This window comes from Moschus berezovskii, chromosome 26 (assembly GCF_049115385.1).
Source record: "Moschus berezovskii isolate FMDL1 chromosome 26, NW_MosBer_1.0, whole genome shotgun sequence".
Classification (NCBI taxonomy): domain Eukaryota; kingdom Metazoa; phylum Chordata; class Mammalia; order Artiodactyla; family Moschidae; genus Moschus; species Moschus berezovskii.
In genome coordinates, this window is record NC_142485.1 from 28,362,426 (window position 1) to 28,390,062 (window position 27,637).

At 40.7% G+C, this 27,637-nt stretch overlaps 1 long non-coding RNA gene across 1 annotated transcript; it reads left to right on the forward strand.

Annotated features, from left to right (window-relative positions):
• Positions 1-1,274: 1,274 nt before the first annotated feature.
• Positions 1,275-27,637, forward strand: LOC129549333 (uncharacterized). The gene is made up of 3 exons (XR_008684547.2): positions 1,275-1,441; positions 22,545-22,602; positions 27,476-27,637. It is a non-coding gene; the product is annotated as an uncharacterized LOC129549333 (long non-coding RNA).

Genomic DNA, 27,637 nt, shown 5'->3' on the forward strand with positions numbered 1-27,637 from the left:
GGCCAGCAACAAAAGTCACCGTCATCACATCGTGAGGTCTGGCTCACCACTATGTTGATGAACAAGGACTCTGGCCCAAAATACAAAGACGGAAGTGATTTTCTAGAAATCCTGCTTTATATTCATATTACTGCATCTCTCAGGGTTTCTAAAATGCTCAATACATTTTTTACATACAAATACATTTAAAAAGTTACAATTGGATGGCATGTTATAAAAACATCATGCATACTATGTATATATTTTTAAATTTCTTATACAGTTGTTAAAACACAAATTTTTTAGCTTACTTGCTTAATACACCTGAGATTGAAATGCTTAGAATGCTTTCTGTTTTCCCTGTATTAGAGAGGACAACCAGAATTTGTGTTCTCAAATCAAGGCAAAAATATCTTTGAGACAGTATGATTATTATGTGTTTTCCCTTTTAGTTCTCCTTTTAAAAGTTGCAGTTCACCTTTAAAAATTAAAGTCCACTGACATGCAGAATGATCATAAAATAGATGTTTCATTGTTAGGGTGGAAAGTTTCTATAATTGGGTTTTAATTAAGTTATTTTAAATGGATATTTCAAAACCTGAGTGGGTGTGTTAATAACGTGCTAATATATGCAGCTGGTAATGTCTTTTCTCCTATTGATTGTGAGTGAATCACGCTTTTATTGAGATTTGCCCCTGTCATTTCTTCCTCAGCACCCTCCTTTATTCTCTTCCCTGCATTCAGGTGGCAACCTTGAAAATACTCCTAACTAGGAAATAAAGCTGTGAAGCCCCCTTCCCAGGCTTCAGATGAGAACCTCCACTGTTTACGTCTTTACATATCCTGCCCACATTAAACTTTGGATGTCAGACGGCATAGATGCTTCAAAAGGAGGCTGCAGCGTGTCCTCTGAAGGGCAGACACAGGAGACATTGCTTTGAACACTCATCCTTTAGCTTTCCTAACTCGTTGGAGGAGAGCAACGAGCAGGTGGATACAAGGAAGTCTGCTTGCTTCCAAAAAGCCAAGTCCGTCAATCATTTCATCCTGTTTTCATTACTGGAAACTCGGGATTCTAACTCAGGGTAGCACACAGGCTCTCTGAAGCATAGCTGGAGATGACATTTGGATGAATTAAGACTGCCCTCTCCCAAGAGTGCCCCATGGCTGGCCCACACAGCCCATCTTCTGTTTGGAGTAACAGGCTCGTGTAACAGGCTGCAGTTCACCTAACAGGCTCAGCAGGCTTCAGTTCTGACACACCGTCGCCGTCTGATTGTCTCTAGGTGCTGTGATGAGCTCCCGTCCCAGACGCCCACTGTGACCCAGCTCCCTGTTCTCGGTGTACATCTCCCATTCACGTAGCCCTCCTACCCTCCAGCTGTCTTCTTATGATTTGTCTTCAGCATCGTGTGGCTTCTATGTGTTCAAGCTTGAGGCGCAGGAGAGCTTTCAGGAAAAGGTAAGACATCTATGACCTGGATATATGTCATCATGGATACTTTCTCATACTTCATATAGGGTCAGGAGGACAGGAAGTAGCCATAGTACTCTTTAATCCACTGGCCAAATTTGGGTGGTTCAAGGTAAAATCTAGATATATTCCATTTTCACGCCTTGATGCTACATTGGCATCAGTATTTAATGATAGAAATATACTGGTCTGTAGAAATGAATTAGATGATGACAGCCTCAGAATATAAGGGGGAAAAAGTGTTATTTGGATTTAAGCTGCAAACGTTAGAATTTCATGTGTAGTTTCAGTAGAACAATGTACTGTGCTAGTTGGTTCGCTAAAGTGGCACCAGGAGTGGAGCTCATCAGATTCACATCCTAGCTCGGTTACTTTTACGACGTGTGTGCAGTTTGGACAAGTTCCTGAGCTTCTCCAAGGCTTAGTGTCCCCAGATGCGAAATGCTAATGTTAACTGTCTCCTGTGATTTGTGTGAGGACTTGGTGAATTATTATGTGATTAGACAAGACTCAAGAAGTCCTACTTGTAACTATCATTGGATCAGGCAGTAATATTTGAATGGATCCCTGTTTTCAAGAGAATTTTGACTCAATGAAAGGCAAGTGAAATGCATGCTCAAAGAAAAGCACATCCACTCTGCCTTCATAACAGATAAGGAGCTGGCAAATATGGCTAACGTACAGATAGAAAATGCAAATTCAACACAGTTGTGTTCTACCCAGTTTTCTAGTATCTGAGCAATTTAAATAGTCCCTTCTAGGTTGCCTCATGTTAAATGTCTTCTAAATGTTTAACCACTGAAGGGTTTTTTAAAAATATAATTTTATTTACTTATTTATTTATTTACTTACTTACCTATGTTATTTTTGGCTGTGCTGGGTCTTCATTGCTGTGCGGTCTTTTCTCTAGTTGTGGCGAGTGGGGGCTACTCTGTAGTTGCAGTGTGCGAGCTTCTCATTGCAGTGGCTTCTCTTGATGTGGTGTACGAGCTCGCAGATGCATGGGCTTCAGTGGTTGCGGCTCCAGGGCTTTAGAGCACAGGCTCAGTAGTTGTGGCAAACAGGCTTAGTTGCTCCATGGCATGTGGATCTTCTCAGATCAGGGATCGAACCCATGTCTCCTACATTGGCAAGTGGATTCTTTACCACTGAGACACCAGGGAAGCCCCCTGAAGCTGCTTTTGCAAACTTGGGTTTTGATCTCTTATCCTCAAACTTCCCATCCATACCAAGTCTATAGTACCTACCACCCCTCTTTGATCTGTAATTGCTCTCCCCACTTTCTTCTTACATCTTTGCTAAGAGGGGGGTTTGGGCATGAACATCTCCCAAAACTTCAAAACTAATATTTCAGAATCCTCGGAAAAATCCCCACATTATCTGTATTGAAACAGCACTCACTTGGCCCCAGTGCAGAACCCATCATGGACAAAGGAATTGGAAAGTGTATTATTTAAGGTGGGCTAGAGTTCAGCTGTAAGAAACCACACATAAACAACCACTGAAAAATGAGATGAAGTCCCTGATATTTAGCTACAGACGTAGGCGTGGTTCTTACCTGGTGGGGTCTTGCTTGGACAGAGTATCTCAGTTTCCTGGTGTTTCACAGCTTTTTTTATACCCCATTCAGGAAAGACATGCCAAAAATTTACACAGATACGGGCAGACATCAGTGCCCTTCTGGATTCTTGATGGAAACCAACAATCAACAAGACTACACAGTTAGTTAGGAGAAGAGCCAAGAGTTGTTAACGTGGCACTGCTGATCTGTATCTCTAACCACACAGCAGCCCCGTCTCCACCCCACAGCCTTTGTGACTTACCCTGCCATCGTGCTGGCAATTTGATTTTGAATTTTGTCGACCGAAATCCAGTTACCCACAAAATGCTACACTCATCCAAAAAAGAAAATAACAGTAGGTGATCTTTTTACTCCAAATATGAGCCTTATGTGAGAGTAACTTGATAACATAAAGAAAAAATATGTAAACATATATATGTATACAAATATGATGTTTATTGCTGTATGCATTGGTCTTTATTAGCTGCTGTAACAAAATTCCATGGACTGGGTGGGCTAAACAACAGAAATTTATTTTCTCATACTTCTAGAGGCTATAAGTTCCTGATCAAAGTCCCACAGGGTCAGTAGAGCCGTCTTGCTGGCCTGTACAGCTGTGGCCTAACATGACCTTGCCTTGGTGAATGGAGAGACAGAAAGAGTGAGAGAGACTCTTCTTATAAAGCCACCAATCCTATCAGATTAGGGCCACACATTCATGATCTCATTTAACCTGTGTGTGTGTGCATGCTCAGTTGCTCAGTTGTGTCAGACTCTTTGCAACCCCATTGCCTGTAGCCACCCAGACTCCTCTGTTTATGGGATTGTCCAGGCAAGAATACTGGAGTGGGTTGCCATTTCCTCCTCTAGGAGATCCTCCTAACCCAAAGGATCGAACCCATGTCTTTTGACGCTCCTACATTGGCAGGTGGATTCTTCACCACTGAGAAGCCCTTAATTACCTCCTGAAACTCAGTCTCCAAATACAGTCACATCGGAGGTTAAGGCTGGGCTTAATTGTAGAAATTGGGGGAGAGTGATGGTGAACAATTTAGTCCATACTATGTAACCACTATAGTAAACCACTGTTATACAGATTTATTCAGAAAAGTAACATAATCTTTTATAATTAATTGTCAGGTCATCTAACATTGAAAGTCTACTCTGTAGACCTTACCAAACCCCATGTCTTTCATTTCTGGTCCTATCTCAGTAACAGGATAGCTTTTCTCATCACATTTTCTCCTGGTAAGTCCAGTTAACACACACAGCATTATTTCAGCACTTGGTATATGAAATCAACAACCCCTCTTTTCCCATACCAGCCGGTTTCCTCCCTCATACATGCTAGTTCTAGTTTATGAGATCTGAACTTGTAGTGATTTTACTCTTCAGATTTCTCCAGTACCTAAATTTCATGCTAAGATTCCTAAAGTTGTTTATCCTCCCAGCCTTCTGAGATCTGGAAGCTGTGCCTCAGTGCCAGCCCCCTCACACTCGTAAGTATTTGCATTTCATGTCTGAAACTCAAGTTTCACACTGCTCTGAAGGCTCACTGATTTGTCAAAGGAAAGGAGAACTTATTCACTTGCGATCATCGTATTTAACTCTGTCTCCATGAGATTTTTCAGTTTCTAACCAGTGTATCACTTCCAGTTTTCCTCTCTCACCAGTTTTCTGAGTAACCCCCATCCTGCCACACCAATGAGCACATGCACCCCTGGCCACCACACCTTCAAGCACATGTACACCCTCTTCCTCAGGGTATATTCTCCCGTTACTGCCAAGTAGAAACCTCTTCTCAAAAGAAAGAGATTGCCTCTCATTGGCCCCTTAGCCTCCTACTCAAATATATACCCAGAAATTTTCATGGAACTCAAAAAAACCTTTGGATCAAAGTTTAATGTGTTTCCTAGTTGGCAGGCAACACAGCTTGGGGTTTTCTTTTTTTAATTAATTTTTTATTGAAGTATATCTGATTTGCAGTGTTGTGTTAATTTCTGCTATAAAGCAAAGTGACTCAGTTATACACAGATATACATTCTTTTTTATATTCTTTTTCATTATGGTTTATCCCAAGAGATTGTATATAGTTACCTGTTCTATACAGTAGGACTAGCTGTTTATCCATTCTAAATGTGATAGTTTGTATCTAACTCCCAGCCTAGAGTTTTCTTAAAGATTTTTATGAAAAGTCACTGAAACTACCTTGACAGTCCTTGCAGGCCCAGACTGATAATAGAACACTCAACTCTATAGTTAGATTATGATGTAGGTTTTATGTGTCGGGGAAGTCTAAATCTAGAAACCATTTTAGATGGCTTTGAGTTATGTGGGGAATAGTTTTAAAAACTTAAATAGTCTCTCAGTCACATTGAAGAGAGTATAAAAACTTCTTATTTATTATTAATCTCCAGGCCATTGTGACTTGATTTAATGCCTTTCCCTTCCCGAACTCCACTCACCTGACCACGCCCCTAGCTATAGCTGAAGGGACCCATGAGAGGTGCTCAATCTACACTGGCCCGTGACACCGTTTTGTTTTAGAAAAGTAGGATTGAGAGAGGCCAATCACTCTCCACGGACCTCAAGCTCAAGGCATGTAAAACTAAGATCTGCAGGGTCCTCTTCTGCCATGAAGAGAAAGATGATGGAAGCTGATAGGCAGAGAGAAACAGAGGAAGGACCCAGGCAGCCCCAGAGGAAGACGGAGGATGACTGAGAGAATGAGCTTGGTTTCCAAGGGAATTGTTGTGGTTTCTGAGGCCCAGCTGCTAGTTCTTCATCTGAGTTCCACGACCTTCCCTTATATAGTGAGTTGAATGGTGTTTTGGTCTGAATGTTCATGTCTGCCCCCCTAAACTTATGTGTTGAAAGCTTAATCTCCAATGTGATCATATTTGGTGGAGTGTGGGGGGGTAATTAAGTCATGAGGCTGGAGCCTCATGAATGGGATTGGTGCCCTTATAAGCAGAGACGTTATGGCACTTGCCTCCTGTCTTGGCTCCTCACCATGTATGGACACAGCAGGAGGAGGCTGTCAGCAAACCAGGAAGCAGCCCTGGATCTGCTGACACCTTAACTTTGGGCTTCCCAGCCTCTAGAACTGTGAGAGAGAAATGTGCATCGTTTAAGCCACCCAGTCTATTGCAATTTGTTATTTCAGCCCAAACCAAAGTATCCGGTAACCTCCCAAGAGACATGTCAACCTAAAACCTCAGAATTGACCCTGTGTGTAATAAAGGTCTATGTAGACATAAGTCAAGATCTTGAGACGAAATCATTTCTGGACTAGGGTGGGGCTTAAATTCAGTGATGATGTCCTTTCAAGAGACTGAAGAGGAAAAGACAGAGACATAGAGGAGATGATGATGTAAAAGCAGTGACAAAGGATGGAGACACAACTTGGAATGATGCTTAGACAAACCAAGGAATGGCCAGGATGGCTGGGCAACCACGGGAGGCTACATGAGAACTGGGTGAGGATTCTCCCCGAGAGTCTTCAGGGCCAGTGGTCCTGCCACTGCTTGATTCTGCACTTCCAGACTCCAGAACCATGAGAGAATAAATTTCTATTGTTTTAGGTCAACTGGTATGTGGCAATTTGTTGCAGCAGCCTTAGGAAACAGACACATCTCTTAAGTCTTTTACTTCGTTCTATTTAAACTAACAGGGACAATGTTTAGCTTTACTAATAAGCAAAAGTTATTTCACTAAGACAGAGGCTTGTTTATAAATAACAGTTCCTTGACAAACACAATTTAAAATTATACTTATTGTAGGACAGCAAAATATTATTTTAAATAATGTTAACATATTTAACAAACTGCACTGCAGTCCGTGCTGTGCTTAGTCGCTCAGTCATGTCCACCTTTTTGTGACCCCATGGACTGTACCTACAGGTTCTTCTGTCCATGGGGATTCTCCAGACAAGAATCCTGGAGTGGGTTGCCATGCCTTTTTGCAGGGAATCTTCTGAACCCAGGGATCGAACCCAGGTCTCCCACATTGCAGGCAGATTCTTCACCATCTGATTCACCACGGAAGCCCAAGAATACTGGAGTGGGTAGCTTATCCCTTCTCCAGGGGATCTTCCTGACCCAGGAATTGAACCAGGGTCTCCTGCATTGCAGACGGATTCTTTACTTGTTAGATTATGATGTAGGTTTTATGTGTCTGGGAAGTCTAAATCTAGAAACCATTTTAGATGGCTTTGAGTTATTTCAGGAATAGTTTTAAAAACTTAAATGGTTTCTCAGTCACATTGAAGAGAGTACAAAAACAGCTGTAGTCCATGAGGGTCTCAAAGAGTCGGACACAACTTAGTGACTGAACAACAACAGTTTAACAAACTATTGAATCAAAACAAGGAGATAGTGTATAGTGAGGACAGTGTCACTGTGTGTTCGTTTGACATGAGCTCAACATCCAGTGTAAATATTTTCCCTGCTGTTCTAAGATGGGAAGATCCTGGTGTGCATTTAATTTTTCAGTTTGTTTTCTAGTTATTCATGGAAATGATAATGCCTTTTTCTTTACTTACTGGTCACAGTGAAGTACAGATCTGTAGAGCACTGAACCGCAAACAGGAAAAAACCATCTAATGGGAAAGGGAGAAAAAGAGCCATGAGATTCCAAGGGCTCTAGACTAGACTCACCACCCTCAGTCTCTCTCACAAATCAACAGGACTGTTCTCTTCAGCTGTGGCCCATTAATTAGCTGATCCTCTTGTATCTGGGGCTGTAGTAAGAGATTCCATCTTCCCACGGGGAGACATGCAAACCTACAAAGACCTAGAAAATAGACCAGACACTGGAACAGGACATGATTTAGTGAAACTCACTGAGTTTAAAGGAAAAATGTAAGGCCCAGAGAGGTGCTGTGAATTCCCTGTAGTTGCACAATCCAGGTAATGCATTCTGACTGCTCCTAAGTGCAGGACCAAGAGGCTGCAAGACTGGACTGCTTAGAAATGCACAAGACTACCAAGCTAAAGAAGAAGAAAAATCAAAACGAGCAAATACAAAACACTACAAGATTTTAAAATGCTATTTTGTGGTCACTGGAGGAAACTGAATTCTGCCTTCAATTCCATCCCTCTGTCCCTGAAGTGAATAAGAAAGAGAAGTTCATGTTTCTTTTGAAAGCTATGTTGTCTGTTCAATAAAGTCTGAATAGTAAGAAAATTAGGTTCTGCCCTGCCCTTGTCTATATTTCTCAGCTGGGTATATGTTCCCGAACTGAGTCACACATCTGCAAGTAAATTAACCCAAGAGAAAAGAAAATGGTGTTTATTTAAAGTTCAAGGCATTTCTTAAACATAAGCATTTGGTCCAGTGGGTCACTGATTCCATTTTCAGAGCACTGATAACAAAATCCATATATTTAAACATTAAGAAAATAATAATAAGGAAAGCCTTTTACTTGTTTTGCTTCTTCTCCATGACATTTCTTGAGGGTTTAGGCATTTGGCCCCTAATTTTATTTTTCACTTCACTGCTCTGACAGCCGAGGTGCAAAGCTTGGCATTCAAAAAAAAAAAAAAAAAAATCAGTATGAGTGGTTGAAATATATTATTTCCTTGGTTTGGGAAGGTTTGAGATGTCTGGAGACTTACTTCCCAGCCATCTTTGTTGGTTTTATTGATGATGGGTCACACAGCTTTTTGATGAAAGATGAATTGGAAAGAAGAGAAGGACTGTAATTATCTGGCGTGGGGTGCGGTGGCGTGGAGACGCACTGTATAGCTGAATATGTACTTGAGTCCCTGTCCTCTGCACCAGGGCGAGAATGTCAGTTGAGGCTCCTGGTTTTGTATTCTTGTCATTACTCAGGCAGGAAAGCAGTGTTTTGTTCTCTGTAATCTTTATCATCATTTCCTTCTAATCTACTCTGGATCCTGACAGTTCCATCTTCAGACTCACCAATCAGATCATCATCCTTATCAGACAGGGCTTGTCGTAGGCTTCCCAACTGTCTGCTGTCACCTCGGCAGTCTTGCTTCCTCGGGCCGTTCTTAAATCAATCCTCACCTGGGTTCCAGCGCCTTGGTAAACAACCTTCTGGTGAGATTTTTAGATTCCAAGGAAATCGGAGGCTCCATTGCTGCCTTACTTTAGCTTTATCTATGCCGGCTATTATTTCTCACAGGGAAACAGTAACTTGCCCAGAAATCACTCACTTCATGGAATAAGAGTATTGAATCCTCTCAGAATCTTTAGTTACACTGTCTGGGAACAGAGGCAAGACCCTGCTGCCCTTCAAGCTCCGACAGAAACCATCCAGAGCCATTTTTTTTAACCAGATTTGAAAGCAAACAAACAAAAACAGGCAAGGCCCAGAAGTGCCTACATTTGCTGAGTTTATAAATTGTGAATGAGTTGCGAATGTTTTGCATTGTCGTGAAAGAGGAAAATCTAAATTTTAAATATCTGCTCCTCACAAATAAACACGAGAAAGGATAATCAAGAGAAAATAAAATGAGAACAAGTGGAGATCTTTTTTTTTTTTTCTTTTAACCAGGTCTAATGCTGAGCTGCAGTATAGCTGTGTGGGCTGGAGGGGGGCAGAGGGAGTCATAAAGCAAAGGCAGAGGCGAGGGGTGTTCCCTGCGAAGGTTGTTCCTGGAGTTGTTCCATGCGGTGGCCCCAGCTTTAGAACAGCAGGCAGGCCAGTGACAGACCCCTCATCACCGTTAGCTCACCTGAATGGCATCCATTGTCATTTAATGCAAAAGTCCTGGGAGAACACCCTCAAGACTAGGAAGGACCCACCCTCCTATTGAATTGAGGGCTAGAGACTGTCGTGTATTTTTTCCCAGTCTCTCAGTGTGTTCTGCTTGGAACTGGGTTCACCCAATGTTTAATGCCCCCTTGCCCTTTTAATGTAAGAACATACATATGTTATTTATCTCTCTTCTCCAGTCTTGTATATTCCATCCTTTCCGGGTTATTGCCATTATTTATGACTCTCTTAAAATGTTAAAACTGGCTTCAGAAATGTCAAACAGAATAATGGGAATGGAGAAATCAGAGCCAGAAGTCAGCTATAACCAGTCCCATCGCTCCTGCTTCTACATGGCAAATGTGACTTATTTTCTTATTCAGAGTGCTTTTGTGGCAAAGTAAAACTTCCATTCTTTAAAATACAAAGACGTGCACTCACACATGCACCAACTTGTCCACAGAGGTAAAAAGAGCATTTGCCAAGACGTCAGTTTACTGAATTAAGTCTATGTTTAGTACTGTGTCAATTTTATATTAAAGGGCTTGCATGCTCTTTTTGGAGACAATATTCTGGGTAAGCTCATTTTGATAGGCTGTATTTCAGTTGGAAGGGAAAGATGGAAATGGAAAAGAAAACAAAGTTGAAAATTATTCAAAATGGAAAGAATGGAATAATTTTTACAAAGCAGTACATACTGGTAGGTAAGGATTACAAGTCAAACATAATTGCCAAATTTCTATGATCATTGTAAGTTAAAAAAATAACTACAAAGAAGTAGGGAAATGGGGACTCCCCCCGTGTCTAATTGTGAACCTTTTTATAACTAATCATATAACAATGGGCCTTTATGTTACCTCCATTTCATCTGTGAGAAGGAGAATTTGAATAGTTGATCTCTAAAGTCTTCTTTCATTGGAAAAGACCCTCATGCTGGGAAAGATTGAAAGCAGAAGGAGAAGGGGACGACAGAGGATGAGATGGCTGGATGGCATCACTGACTCGATGGACATGAGTTTGAGCAAGTTCCAGGAGCCGGTGATGGACAGGGAAGCCTGGCATGCTGCAGTCCATGGGGTTGCAAAGAGTCGGAGATGACTGAGCAACTGAACTGAAATGAAAGTCTTCTGACATTCAGTTTTTATACTTTTAAGTCATATACAAATTCAGATTGAGAAAAATCAGAAAAGGTTCATTTAAAAATGCATGATTGTGAAAAATTCACCTATTATTTTTAATAATTGGTATTTTCTTTTAAAAATATTATCATGTTTATAAGTGATAACCTATTTCTAATTTATTGGTTTATTTTTATATCTAATCAGAAATCCACAGGGTAGATGCCACCAAGCTGACTTTTAAGTGTAAACTCTGAGACATGGAAAAGTTAAGAGTAAAAAGTATAAAGTATAATCCCGAGTTTTCTGAGTCCTTGCTTATTCTTTTAAGCCAAGCTACTGCTACAGAAGTACAAAAGGCATAAATAACTTTTTAGAGAACTATTGAATACATCCCTAAAATACTGAGATTAATTTCAGTAAATTCGAGGCAGATAGCAGAAAACAGAAATGAAACTGAGCTCTGAAAGGTTCACAGTTTCACACATACAAATCTCTCCAGTATCCAGAAGCAAGAGTGAAAGCAGACTGGTATTAATGTCAGTTATGAATGTATGCTGTCTTAGCTTGGTTCCCTAGAAACAGACTCTAAATTGGAGATTTGTGTGCTTGAGATTTATTGGGGATTGGTCTTGGGAATTACACATGCAGGGGAGTAAAAGAAGCAGGATTGAGCATGGGGCAAGGCTGAACCATGATGCAGTTGCAACACAAACCTCAAATTGATCCTTCTGGGAGTTCTTGAACAGAGATTCCTACAGAGCTGTCCCTCATTGAGGCAAGGGGAACAGTCCTGTATATGCCCTCTTTGATCAGCACTGGAGGCAGGCTTCCCTTGGGATGGAGATATAACATTGAACCAAGTGATTCCCTTTGGCCAAGGGTGATTTTCATATAAGGACTCAGCTATGAGATGTCAGTACCCAGTAGTCCCAGCAGCAAAGAAATTCAGTTCTCTCCATCCTGAAGGGAGGATCTAGGTGTCAAATGACAGCATCCACTACACATCCCATCTCTTGGTTAAGTGGACTCCATTTTTACCTAGCCACTAGAAGTTCAGTCTAAAAAACATTTGGAAAAATTGGAGGAAAAAAGAAACATCTCCTGAAAATCTATCATCTATCTATGATTGCCAATTCCTTAAATTCTCAAATAAGATTCCCTTTATGCATGCTGCAAACGTTAGGAGATCCTTCTTTTTGGAAAACACCAGGGACTGACCAGGACATTTTCACTCATGAAATTATTTGAGGGAAAAAATAAAAGTAATATAGGAGGTGACTGATGACACTGCTTTCTTTCTTTGTGGGAGTTAATGTGAAATAGTACAAAAGATGTAAATTTTGAAGGCAAATTTAATCCATTATATTCTTTGATCATGTTTATTTATCCTTTTCATCAAAAGCATTCTGTATGTGTATGTTCAGTCCCCAAGTCGTGTCTGACTCTTTGTGACCCCATGGACTGCAGCATGCCAGGCCTCCCTGACCCTCACCATCCCCTGGAGTTTGCCCAAGTTCATGTCAGTTGAATCGGTGATGATATCCAACCATCTCATCCTCTGTCACCCTCTTCTCCTCTGCCTTCAATCTTTCCCAGAATCAGGGTCTTTTCCAGTGAGTCAGCTGTTTGCATCAGTGGCCAAAGTATTGGAGCTTCAGCATCAACCCTTCCAATGAATATTCAGGGTTGATTTCCTTTAGGATTGACTGGTTTGCTCTCCTTACTGTCCAAAGGATTCTCAAGAGTCTTCTGCAACATCACAGTTCAAAAGCATCCATTCTTTGGTGTTCTGCCTACTTTATGGTCCAACTCTCACATCCGTTCATGACTACTGGAAAGACCATAGCCTTGACCATACAGACTTTTGTTGGTGAAGTGATGTCTTTGCTTTTCAATACACTGTCTAGGTTTGTCATAGCCTTCCTGCCAAGTAGCAGTCATCTAATTTCATGGCAGCATCACCATCTTCAGTGATTTTAGAGGCCAAGAAAAGGAAATCTGGCACTGCTTCTACCTCTTCCCTTCTATTTGCCATGAAGTGATGGGTCCAGATGCCATGATCTTAGTTTTTGTATGTATGTGTGTTTGTGTGTGTGTGTGTGTGTGTATTAGTATTGAGTTTTAGAATATTTGTTTAAATTTAATTTTATTTGAATATTTATTTAATATTTAAATATGTAAATTTAATGATGTTTTTAATATTGAGTTTTAAGCTGGCTTTTTCACTCTCCTCTTTAACACTCATCCAGAGGCTTTTTATTTCCTCTTTACTTTCTGCCATTAGAGTGGTATCATCTGCATATCTGAGGTTGTTAATATTTCTCAGTCTTCATACCAGCTTATAACTCATCCAGCCTGGCATTTCATATGATGTGCTCTGCATATAAGTTCAATAAACAGGGTCTTGATATATTCCTTTCCCAATCTTGAACCAATCCATTGTTCCATGTAAGATTCTAACTGTTGCTTCTTGACCCATATACAGGTTTCTCAGGAGACAGGTAAGATGGTCTGATATTCCCATTTCTTTAAGAGTTTGCAGTTTGTTATGATCCTCACAGTGAAAGGCTTTAGTGTAGTCAATGAAGCATAAGTAGATGCTTCGCTGGAATTCCTTTGCTTCCTCTAGGATCCAGCGAATGTTGGCAATTTGATCTCTGGTTCCTCTGCCTTTTCTAAACCCAGCTTGAATATCTGGAAGTTTTTGGTTCATGAACTGCTAAAGCCTAGCTTGAAGGATTTTGAGCATAACCTTACTAGCTTAGGAGATGAGTGCAGTTGTCCAGTGTTTTGAACATTCTTTAGCACTGCCCTTCTTGGAAACTGGGATGAATATTGACCTTTTCCAGTCCTGTGGATTTTCCAAATTTGTGACATAATGAGTGTAGCACTTCAATAGCACCATCTTGTAGGATTTTAAATAGCTCTGCTGGAATTCCATCACCTCCACTAGCTTTATTGGCAGCAGTGCTTCCTAAGATCCCGTTGACTTCACACTCCACAATGTCTGGCTCTGGGTGACATACCGTCATGGTCATCTAGGTCATTAAGATCTTTTCTGCATAGTTCTTCTGGGTATTCTTGCCATCTCTTCTCGATCTCTTCTGCTTCTATCAGGTCTTTGCCATTTCTGTCCTTTATTGTGCCCACCTTTGATATCTCCAGTTTTCTTGAAGAGATCTCTAGTCTTTCCCTTTCTGTTGTTTTCCTCTATTTCTTCACATTGTTCATTGAAGAAGGCCATTTTGTCTCTCCTTGCTATTCTCTGAAACTCTGCATTCAGTTGGATATGTCTTTCCCTTTCCCCCTTGCTTTTCACTTCTCTTCTTTCCTCAGCTATTTGTAAAGCCTCCTCAGACAATCACTCTGCCTTCTTGCATTTCTCTTTCTTTGGAATGGTTTTGTTCACTGCCTCCTGTACAGTGTTATGAACCCCTGTCCATAGTTCTTCAGGCACTCTATTTACTATATCTAATCCCTTGAGTCTATTTGTAACCTCCACTGTATAAGGAGAAGGCAATGGCACCCCACTCCAGTACTCTTGCCTGGAAAATCCCATGGACGGAGGAGCCTGGTAGGCTGCAGTCCATGGGGTTGCTAAGAGTCAGACACAACTAAGCGACTTCACTTTCACTTTTCACTTTCATGCATCGGAGAAGGAAATGGCAACCCACTTGTTCTTGCCTGGAGAATCCCAGGGATGGGGGAGCCTGGTGGGCTGCCGTCTGTGGAGTCGCACAGAATCAGACACTACCGAAGTGACTTAGCAACAGCAGCAGCCACTGTATAATCATAGGGGATTTAATGTGGCTAGTACCTAACTGGCCCAGTGGTTTTACTACTTCCTTTAGTTTTAAGCCTGAATTTTGCTATAAGGAGCTGATGATCTGAGCCACAGTCAGCTCCAGGTCTTGCTTTTGCTGACTGTATATAGTTTATCCATCCTCAGCTACAAAGATGTAATCAGTTTGATTTCAATATTTTCATTTGGTGATGCATGTATAAAGTTGTCTCTTGTGTTGTTTAACAAGGGTGTTTGCTATGACCAGTGTATTCTCTTGGCTGAATTTTGTTTGCCTTCACCCTGCTTCGTTTTGTATTCCAAGGCCAAACTTACCTGTTACTCCAGGCATCTCTTGAGTTCCTACTTTTGCATTCCAATCTCCTATAATGAATAGGACATCATTTTTTTATGTTAGTTCTAGGAGGTCTGGTAGGTCTTCATAGAGCTGATCAACTTAAGCTTCTTTGGCATCAGTGATAGGGGCATAGACTTGGGTTACTGTGATGTTGAATGGTTTCCCTTGGAAATGAACTGAGATCATTCTGTCATTTTTGAGGTTGCACCCAAGTACTGCATTTCAGACTCTTTTGTTCATTACAAGGGCTACTCCATTTCTTCTATGGGATTCTTTCCCATATCTACTACTGCTTACAGTAGTAGATATAATGGTCATCTGAATTAAACCCACCCATTCCCGTCCATTTTAGTTCACTGATTCCTAAAATGTCAGTGTTTATTCTTGCCATCTCTTGCTTGACCACAGCCAATTTACCTTGATTCATGGACCTAACATAGGAATGGACCTAGATTCCTATGCAATACGATTCTTTACAGCATCAGATTTTACTTTCATCTCCAGACACATCCACAATTGAGCATCATTTCCACTTTGGCCCAGCCTCTTCATTCTTTCTGGAGGTATTAGTAATTGTCTCCACTCTACCCCAGTAGCATATTGGACACCTTCTAACCTGGGGGGCTCAACTTTCAGTGTTATATCTTTTTGCCTTTTTATACAGTTCATGGGGTTCTTGTGGCCAGAATCCTGGAGTGGTTTGCCATTCCCTCCAGTGGATCATATTTTGTGAGAACTCTCCACTATGACCCATCCATCTTGCGTGGCCCTGCAAGGCATGACTCATAGCTTCATTGAGTTAGGCAAGCCCCTTTGCCAAAACAAGGCAGTGATCCATGAAGGTGATTCTGTATATAAATTATCTAATTAACCAAGAAACATTTACAGATAACCTACTGTCTACAATATGGCACTAGTCCAGGCAATGTGAAGAAGACAAAGAATTGTAAAACCCAATCTTACCCTTTTCTTATGTAAAAGAAGGAAGCATATGCCACTGATTCAATGACACAAGTGATTGCAACACAGAGGCACAGACACATGGAAAACTTTTGAAATGAAATGAAAAACTATGAATGAATATTATATTGGGTTGGCCAAAAATTAGTTTGGGGATTCTGTGTTACAAAAAAAGCCAGAAAGAACTTTTTGGCCAACCCAATAATATAGAGATTCCTTTGGGAATCATGGGTAGTAAGCAAAACAGATCTAAAGTGAGATATAGCAAGATTGTAGATGGCCTTGAATCCTGAGCTAGTAAATGAGAACTACAGTAAATAGGCTTTAAGGAAGGAATATAAGCCAATTGGCCTTCTAAAAGGCATGTAAGAAGCATGCAAAACAGATTGGATTAATGGGACAACTCAAGGGTCTGAAAATAGTCTTTGGCATTCAAGGGCAAGTTGACTTTCTCGCCTGTCAGCTTGACAGGTATGGAAAATCAGTTTTTATGAAAATGGCATATGAGATAAAAATTATCAAATTTAAACACCTGTATACATTTCATCCCTGTATTATATTTCTATTGTATTACTGTTCAAAAAATTTCATTATGTGTTTTCTAAAAAATAGAGTACTGAGCCATCGTTTTATGTCTCACCCCACAAAATACATAATTTTCCTCAAAGCTAACCTTTTTTTCTCTAACACTTTGAGTGCATTTGTCTAGACTGAAAGTTTTCCTAATATTTTACAAAATGTGTTACCTTTGTTTCTCTATATGTTTAACTTCTATGCTGACAATCTTATATCTAGCTAGAAATCTAAACATTTCTTTCCAGTCAAGAAATATATTAAACTGCAAAAATATGATATCCAGGGTTTGAACAAGACAAAACAAACCAACCTTGAGATATTCATGAACTTCAAATCATTCAAAATTCACGAATCTGTATACATTACGCTGCAGGAATTTTAACAACATGTGTAATGTGACATGCTGCCTGCTTTACATCTAGACAAAATAAATACAAATGGTAATGGTTTTGTTGAAATCTTTATACACATGAACATTATAAGATATGTTAGCTAGGAAATCTGTTATGAACATTAAAAGAGCATCTTAAATATGACTTCTGCAATAAAGAACCTGACCCAAATATCTGGTGGGTATGCATGATCACACCTCTTCTATTTTCTCAAGCATCTACAGTTTAGACAGTTCCTAGTAAAGAGAATATTTGATTGATTTTAAGGCCATTTTCTTTCAGTCACTGCCATTTGGATATAGACTCTGCATGAATGTCTTCTTCTCCCTAGCTTTTAAATATTGACGTTTCTCATGGCTACGTGCTAAGCATTCTTTTCTTACTCATACATACTCTGTCCCAGTTAATCTCAACCATCCCCATGAATGTAAATACTAAATATAAGTTGAGAAATACAAATTATATTAATATCTTTAACCTCAAATGCCCTCTAGATCTAGGCTTATAGCCATGTGAAATCTACAATAAATGCCTCTTGGGTATGTCAGCTAGCTAGATTGCCCCAGATATGTTGTCTGACCTTCCCAGACATGTTCCTAGCGTGGTCATCCACATTTCAGAGAATGGTGTCATCATTCCTTTAGTTTAGCCAAGAACCTAAGATTCACCTTTGACCCCTCCCTCGTCTCATCCCTCACATCCACTCATCAGCCTGTCTTGATGCTTCTTTCCATATAGATCTTTCAAAAAAAATCTTTTATTGGAGTATAGTTGATTTACAGTGTTGTTGGTTTCAGGTCTACAGCAAAGAGAATCAGTTATACACATACCTCTATCCATTTTTTAGACTCTTTTTCCACGTAGGCCTTTACAGGGTATTGAGTAGGGTTCCCTGTGCTATACAGTGGCTCCTTCTTAGTTATCTATTTTATATATATTAGTATGTATGTGTCAGTCCCGATCTCCCAATTTATCCCTCCCCCATCCTTATCCCTTGGTAACAAGAAGTTTGTCTTCAGCATCTGTGACTCCTTTCTGCTTTGTTGTTGTTGCTCAGTAGCTAAATCATGTCTGACTCTCTGCGACCCCATGGACTGCAGCATGCCAGGCTTCCCTGTCCTTCACTATCTCCTAGAGTTTGCTCAAACTCATGGCCATTGAGCCGGTGGTGCCATCCAACCATCTCGTCCTCTGTCGCCCACTTCTCAGCTTGCCCTCAATCTTTCCCAGCACTAGGGTCTTTTTCAGTGAATTGGCTCTTCACATCAGGTTGCCAAAGTATTGGAGCTTCAGCTTCAGCATCAGTCTTTCCAATGAATATTCAGGGTTGATTTCCTTTAGGATGGACTGGTTTGCTCTCCTTACTGTCCAAAGGACTCTCAAGAGTCTTCTCCAGCACCACAGTTCAAAAGCATCCATTCTTCAGTGCTCTGCCTTCTTTATGGTCCAACTCTCACATCCACGCCTGACTGCTGGAAAGACCATAGCCTTGACCATACAGACTTTTGTTGGCAAAGTGATGTCTTTGCTTTTCAATACACTGTCTAGGTTTGTCATAGCTTTCCTGCCAAGTAGCAATCATCTAATTTCATGGCAGCAGCAGCATCTTCAGTGATTTTAGAAGCCAAGAAAAGGAAATCTGGCACTGCTTCTATCTTTCCCCTTCTATTTGCCATGAAATGATGGGTCTGGATGCCATGATCTTAGTTTTTTAATATTGAATTTTAAACTGGCTTTTTTTCACTCTCCTCTTTCACCCTCCTTAAGAGGCTGTTTATTTCCTCTTCACTTTCTGCCTTTAGAGTTTTATCATCTGCATACATGAGGTTGTTGGTATTTCTCCCAACAATCTTGATGCTAGCTTGTGGTTTTATCTAGCCTAGAATTTCACATGATATACTCTGCATATACGTTAAATAAGCAGGGGGACAAAATACAGCCTTGATGTACTGCTTTCCCCATTTGGAACCAGTCCATTGTTCCATGTCTGATTCTAACTGTTGCTTCTTGACCTGCATACTGGTTTCTCAGGAGACAGGTAAGGTGGTCTGGTATTCCCATCTCTTGAAGAATTTTCCACAGTTTTCTTGTGATCCTCCCAGTCAAAGACTTTCACATAGTCAATGAAGCAGAAGTAGATGTTTTTCTGGAATTCCCTTGCATTCTATGATCCAGTGAATGCTGGTGATTTGATCTCTGGTTTCTCTTTTCTAAACCCAGCTTATACATCTGGAAGTTTTCGGTTCATGTATGACTGAAGCCTAGCTTCAAGGATTTTGAGCATTATCTTGCTAGCATGTGAAATGAGTGCAATTACGCGGTCGTTTGAACATTCTTTGGCACTGTTCTTCTTTGGGATTGGAATGAAAACTGACCAGATCATGCACAATGTTTGTAACCAGTTTTTTCACTTAATAATATACCATGTACATACTAACAGCTGCTTTGTAAATAGGTTCATTTGTACCATTTTTTAAGAGTCTGCCCATAGGCAATATCATCTGATGTTCGTCTCTGTGTCTGACTGCCTTCACTAAGTATGACACTCTCTCGGTCTAGCTACTTTCCTCCACCTCTCCTCTCATCACCCTGATCCAAACCACAGTTATGTTTTGCCTGGATTATTCATTCACTTCTCTCCTGATGTCCACTTTTACCCTTTCTAACCTTCTCAACCATGACGGCACAAAATAATTTTTTTTAATGTAAATCCCACCTTAGGAGCAAGAAACTTCCCACTGAAGTGTTTCAGTGGCTTTCTGTGACTGAGAGAGCCCTGCACAACTTGGGCCCTGCTTTCCTTGCTGCTGCTGCTGCTAAGTCACTTCAGTCGTGTCCGACTCTGTGCGACCCCATAGACGGCAGCCCACCAGGCTCCTCCATCCCTGGGATTCTCCAGGCAAGAACACTGGAGTGGGTTGCCATTTCCTTCTCCAATGTGTGAAAGTGAAAAGTGAAAGTGAAGTCGCTCAGTCTTGTCCGACAAGTAGCGACCCCATGGACTGTAGCCCACCAGGCTCCTCTATCCATGGGATTTTCTAGACAAGAGTACTGGACTGGCTTGCCATTGCCTTCTCCGACTTTCCTTTCTAGCCACCCCATTTCCCAAGCCACTGAACTCTGTTCCGCTAGGACCTTCATAGTTTCTCTTGTCTTTTCATATGACTGGATCATCCTCATCCACTGTCCGATTGAACCCTAATCTCTTTAAAGCGCTCTCCACATCATCTGAAATGTAATCTTTTTTTAAAAAAAAATAATTTTATTTGTGGCGAAGGAAATGGCAATACACTCCAGTGTTCTTGCCTGGAGACTCCCATGGACAGAGGACCCTGGCGGGCTACAGTCCATGGGGTCACAAGAGTCGGACATGACTTAGCGACTTGACCACCACCACCACCATTCATGGCTGTGCTGGGGTTTTATTATGCACCGGCTTTTCTGCAGTTGGAACAAGTGGGGCAACTCTGTAGTGCTTGGGCTTCTTCTTGTGGTGGCTTCTCTTGCTGTGGCGCACAGGCTCCATGGCATGCGGGCTTCAGTAGTTGCAGCAGATGGGCTCGGTAGTTGCGGCTTACAGGTTCTAGAGTGTGGGCTCAATAGTTCTGCCGCACGGGCTCAGTTGCTCCTCCGTATGTGGGATCTTCCCAGACCAGGGATCGAACCCACATCTCCTGCCTTGGCAGACAGATTCTTACCCACTGAGCCACCACAGAAGCCGTCCAAATCATCTTAAAGTAAGTCTTTTAGTGTTTTTTTTCCCCTATATTTCTAAAGATATGATTATTATAAAATCAGGACCCAGAAATACCATTTTGTTCTTTGTAGCGCTTTTCACAGTCTGGACTTTATGTTACTTATGTGATTACGTGTCTTCCCCATGAGTGTGTGAATCAAGAGTGAGAATCTGTTCAAACTGGATTCCTAATACTAAACACACTGCCTGTCATATAGATGATAGGCCAGAAATATTCTGGAGTGAATCAATAAATGCATAGAATGAAATTTGGAATTGAACTAAAATATCAACAGTACTAAAATCACAAATTTCCTTTTAGAAATTATTTTCTTGGTGCTTAGTACGTAAGTGTACTGGTGGAACTTTCAACAACCACAGCCCTGGGGCGGAGCTCTTCTCAAAGTCATAGAATGGAAAACCATAGGGAGTGAAATATTTCCATGGGAAAAAAATAGACCATGTGTAACAAGGTTGCCACAAATTTCTGGCTGTTTCAGAAGGAACTGGCAGTCTCCAGTTGAAGCCAAGCCAAGGATAGTAAATAGGGTGTGGTGATATATCTCAGAAATTGTGTACATTGGCAGAGTTGGAAGAAGACAGTTTTTCATCTGCTGCTTCTACTGTGTTTGGGCTCAAGATAGTATCATTAGTCTTTTTCTTCCTTTCAAGAATGACACAATTTACAAGAAAACTTGGGTTTTATTTCTAAAAATAAGCTCTAATTTTATAATCTTCACAGTTTAATAAGGTGTGAATTAATAGTCCCTCAAAATGATGTCGTAATTTGGACGTTTATTAAACACACCAGTTTTAATAATTTACAACAAAATCACTGTTATAATTAAAACACCCAGGCTTAGCTTACCCTGGCATTGTAAAAGAGGACAAACTAGTAAGATGTATTTTTAATATTAAATAAGTGAATAATCTTTGGTAGCTCATTCTGGAGACAAGTCTAGGTTTCCTCTTAAAGGGAGGAATTTTATTCTCACCTCTGACATTATTCCTTTTCACTGGGGTTTCAATTTTATTTCCAAAACTTCACCTTGACCCTGCTGATTGGACTATGACAGATGCAAGAATTAAACCTTTATTTTGTTAAATAACTGAGATTTTTGGTTCCGTTCATAAAAGTTAGGCTTTCCTAAATAATACATCTGTAAAACCCCAATTTTCTAACTATTGGTTAAAAGTTGTGGCCACCTATTGTTTTAATTATATGATTATGTTAGATGCAGGCATTCCTTATTTTATTGTACTTTGCTTTATTGTGCTTCAAAGATATGCTTTTTTTCTCTTTACAGATTGAAGATTTATGATAACCTTGCATCAAGCAGTCTAATCGTGCAATTTTTCCAACAGCATTTGCTCACTTCATGTCTCTTTGTCAAATTTTGATTATTCTTCAGATACTTCAAACTTTATTTTCATTGTATTTGTTATTATGATCTGTGAATGGTGATCTTTGATGTTACTGTGGCAAAAAGATTAGTTTGATGAAGGCTCAGCTGATGGTAGCATTTTTTAGCAATGAAGTATTTTTAACTTTTTATTTTATATGGAATGTAGCCGATTAGCAATGTTGTGACAGTTTCAGGTGAACAGCAAAGGGACTCAGCCATACATACACATGTATCCATTCTCCCCCAAACTCACCGCCCATTCAGGCTGCCACATAACATAGAGTTGCCCGTGCTATACAGTAAGTCCTTGTTAGTTATCCATTTTAAATGTAGCAGTGTGTACAATTCCACCCCAAACTCCCTACCTATCCCTTCCCCTCACCTTTCCCCCTACCAGCAGCCGTATGGTCATTCTCTTAAGTCTGTGAGTCTGTTTCTATTTTGCAAACAAGTTCATTTGTATCTCTTCTTTTTAGAGTCTGCATATAAGGGATGTCATACAGTATTTCTCCTTCTCTGTCTGACTTAAGCAAAGTGAGTATATTTAAATTAACCTTGTACTTGTTCTTTTTAAGACATAATGCTATTGCATACTTGATAGACTACAGTAGAGTGTAAACATAACTTTTATATGCACTGGGAAACCAAATCATGGGTGTGACTCACTTCGATGTTCACGTTAGTTTGGTGATCTGGAACTTAACCCACAATATCTCTGAGATACGCCTGTACCATCATGAGCACGTTGTATAAATTTTATTTAAATAGGTAAGAATATTTAAGTACTTTTCGTATTTGCCAGTTTTGGGTATCATTTTATTATTAACTGCTTTATTTGAAGGAATACACTTTTTGAAGTCAGGCCAACATAGGTTTAAATTCTGGTTCTATCATCACCTCTGACTTTGTTGAGATGCAGGCAAGTAAAATGCCTTTCTACACAAAGGGCCTGTTAACGCCTAACATACTTGGTTCTGGTAGGAATTAATTGAATATTCTATGTAGTACCCTTAATGTATTAAGGACCTGACACTCAATAAAGAGTGACTTAAAAATATTCCCTGTGGCTCAGATGGTACAGAATCTGCCTGCAATGGGAGAGACCCGGGTTTGATCCCTGGGTTGGGAAGATTCCCTGGAGAAGGGACTGGCAAGTATTCTTGCCTGGAGAATCCCATGAGCAGAGGACCCTGGCAGACTACAGTCTGTGGGGTCGCAAAGAGTTGGACATGACTAAGTGACTATGCTTTTTTAAAAAATTGCGTGACAGCATATAGATGGTAAAGCACTACCTACACTGCTTTACTTCTTGGAATATCTATCAATCATCATGAGAAGAAAATGAATAAGGAGAAAATATGCCAGAAAGCTTGTTTTTAATCATTTTATGGGCAGTTCTGGGTCTTTGCTACTGCTTGGGCTTTTCCCTAGTTGGGGCGAGCAGGGGCTGCTCCAGTCGCAGGGTGTGAGCGTCTCATTAAGGTGGCTTCTCTTGTGGAGCACAGAGGCTCGGTAGTCATGGCGCGTGCACACTTAGCTGCTCCTCAGCATGCGGGATCCTCCTGGATCAGGGATGGAACCCCTGTCTCCTGCATTGGCAGGCAGATTCTTATCTGCCAGGCCACCAGGGAAACCCCAGAAGGCTTTTATTGAAACATATTTTGATCAGTTCATAAGTAGAATCTGTTGTATCAAAAGAGCTTACCAGACCAATTAACATGAAAATGCTGATATGTCAATAAGCTTTACAATATTAAGATCGTGCTATATAGTCTACCCTGCTGCTGGGAAAGATTGAAGGCGGGAGGAGAAGGGGACGACAGAGGCTGAGATGGTTGGATGGCATCACCGACTCAATGGATATGAGTTTACTCAAGCTCTGGGAATTGGTGATGGACAGAGAGGCCTGGCGTGCTGCAGTCCATGGCGTTGCAAAGAGTCGGACATGACTGAGCGACTGAACTAAACTGATACAGTTTACAGTTGTGAACATATCAGAACCGCAATAAAATAATAGTCAAGGGCATCCTTTTGATTTTAGGGAGAATTCCCTTATTTACAGTTATACAGCTTAAAGAGGGATTCCAATATTTAATGACAAATTAGAGGACAAACGAAATTCACAAATTACAAGAATGAAATAGTTAAATATCAACATTTAGGAAACAATATTTTCCACTATTATTTACAAATCATAGATACAGTTTTTGTGTTTCAGTTCATTTCTTAGTGATTGAAACAATCAAATTATTTTTAAAATCCTGTAAACATTTTTAAAGTATAAAATATTACAAAATCTCATGACATAAAAATCAAACATTGTTCTATAGTAATTATTCATATTTTAAATGCATGCAGAACACTGAATATTTGCTTTTAAGTGCAGAATGCCTTTTAAGACTCTGGAGAAGCATGCTGTTGCACATATTTTATTTTATCCAGTTAGTCCAGAGCACTCATCTTATACCTCTTCATTGACTTCTTCTTTGAGAAACTGATCTGATGGGCACTGAAATTTTCCTTTCATCTTGAAAAAAAAGCACATGTAGATTTTAAAATTAAATGTTAATATTATCATTAGTTCTGTAATAATCAGAGATCAAAAGTAACCCCCCCCCTTCCTTCTTTCTCTTCTCTTGATACAGTTAAAATCATCTTGAGGGTATCTTATTAAATACCCTCTTATAGATGTACCCAGTTAGATACTCACAATAAGATTGATTTTAATTGTATTTATAAACAAGAATGATTTTGTTTCTCATGAAGTTCTCACTAGGTACTTCGTGATCTGTGATCAGTCGCTCAGTCGTGTCCGACTCTGCGACCCCATGGACCGCAGCCCTCCAGGCTCCTCTGTCTATGGGATTCTGCAGGCAAGAATACTGGAGTGGATTGCCAAGCGCTCCTCCAGGTATGATTCCTCTGCTGCTGCTGCTGCTGCTGCTAAGTCGCTTCAGTCGTGTCCTGACTCTGTGCGACCCCATAGATGGCAGCCCACCAGGCTCCTCTATCCCTGGGATTCTCCAAGCAAGAACACTGGAGTGGGTTGCCATTTCCGTCTCCAATGCAGGAAAGTGAAAAGTGAAAGTGAAGTCGCTCAGTCGTGTCCGACTCTTAGTGACCCCATGGACTGTAGCCTAACAGGCTCCTCCGTCCATGGGATTTCCCAGGCAAGAGTACTGGAGTGTAGGAATTCTGAATCTGAAGAATAGTCTTCCTGATCATTACTTATACTCTTGGACTAGACTTAAAAGTCCCCATTTTATCATAGTGGAAGGAGGCAAGGAGCCTTTAAACAGCAGCAGAAACAGAAGCAGATCCATAAATCAGCATTTTAGCAGGAGGTGACCCTCACTCGTCCATAATGACTCTGAACAACCACTCTAAGACTCAAGGAAAGAAGGTGTAGGGAGGGATTTAGAAATTACGGTGTGGATAGTACAAGTTCTTCCATCTAGTAACAGAATCTCAAAGGAGCTCATATCAACTCCTACCTCTGTACCTCCTTATGGGATATTCTAGACACTGCCTGAAAAACTCTTCCCAAAACAGTACTATGTATTTTAAAAGTAGACACTTTATGCAGTCACCCAAACCCCTACAAATGAAATTTCCATTGACAGTTTTTCCAAGTTGTATGATGGATTCATTTGTATTACACAATCACTCAGAACTGTTTTGTTTGTTTTTTTTTAACTTATTGATGCATATAGAACAAAGTTAGCAACTACATGGTAAGTCAATTTCAGATTTTTTATAAGAAATTCTGGGAGATACACATTGCATGTACAGATTAAAAAGGCATCAAAATAAGTAACATCAAAACAAAGTATATTTCAGAATGTTTTTCACTGCAATGGCTCTTCTAGTACAATCAAGAGATTTTTAACAGTCTCTTCACTAAAAGAATTCAAGATTTTTGATTTGTGCTTAGCAATGAAAAGGGCTTCCCTGGTAGCTCAGCTGGTAAAGAATCCACCTGCAGTGCAGGAGACCCTAGTTCAATTCCTGGGTTAGAAAGATCTGCTGGAGCAGGAATAGGCTACCCACTCCAGTATTCTTGGGCTTCCCTGGTGGCTCAGCTGGTAAAGAATCCGCCTACAAGGCAGGAGACCTGGATTTGATCCCTGGGTTGGGAAGATCCCCTGGAGAAGGGAAAATCTACCCACTCCAGTATTCTGATCTGGAGAATTCCACGGACTATACAGTCCACGGTTTCGCAAAGAGTCGGACACAACTGAGAGACTTTCACTAGCAATGAAAAGCTTCTCAGAAACCTTTTTTACCAAAAATACAAGACCAACTGAAAAATATTTTTTTAAAAAAATCCTTAGATTATTTTTAGCCACCCACCTCAAAGCCACTGAGCTAAATTTTAATGACTTGAATGGATGAGAGATCATGTATATCAAACAAGTTTCTTGGTTAATTTTGGATTGCTATGGCAAAAATGCCGTACACAGTTTCTCACAGTTCTGTGAGCTGGTAAATGCAGGATGAAAACACTGATGAATCTGGTATGTAGTGAGCACCCTTCCCAGATTGTGGATGGCCATCTTCACGCTGTAACCTTACATGGTGGAAAGGTGGTGGAGCTCTCCTTTTTGTTTTTCTTATAAGGGCACTAATTCCATTTATGGAGACTCTACCCTCATGACCTCACCACCTCCCAAAGCCCCCACCTCCTAATACCATAACCTCGGGGGGTTCAGTTCAATTCAGTTCAGTCGCTCAGTCGTGTCCAACTCTTTGCAACCCCATGAATCACAGCACGCCAGGCCTCCCTGTCCATCACCAACTCCCAGAGTTCACTCAAACTCATGTCCATCGAGTCGGTGATGCCATCCAGCCATCTCATTCTCTGTCGTCCCCTTCTCCTCCCACCACCAACCCCTCCTAGTATCAGACTGTTTTCCATTGAGTCAACTCATCGCATGAGGTGGCCAAAGTATTGGAGTTTCAGCTTTAGCATCAGTCCTTCCAATGAACACCCAGGATCGATCTCCCTTAGAATGGACTGGTTGGGTCTCCTTGCAGTCCAAGGGACTCTCAAGAGTCTTCTCCAGCACCACAGTTCAAAAGCATCAATTCTTCGGCGATCAGCTTTCTTCACAGTCCAACTCTCACATCCATACATGACCACGGGAAAAACCACAGCCTTGACTAGACGGACCTTGGTTGGCAAAGTAATTCAACATGTACATTTCTGATAGACAAACATTCAGTACATTGTAGCAAGGTTGTAGCTTGGGTCAGATAGGGAATTTTAAATTTACCCTGAATGAGATATAGGGGAATCTGAATGTATCGAAATTGGAATAAACCATAAAAGAAGCAGACTCAGAAAACAAATTTGTTTCTAACAACATGAGGTTTTAGAAGACTCAGAGGTTTCTCTCCTTCCTAGCCCATAGGAACTGCGTGACGTCACTTTCCACCCAGCACAAACCCTGCATCTGTGAACCATCGTCACCACCACAACTTCCTTCTGGGGAGACGGCTGCAGACTTAAAAGAAGGGAGCAGGCACGCACTCAGGGCGCAAATGTGGAGCACATATTAGTGTGTTT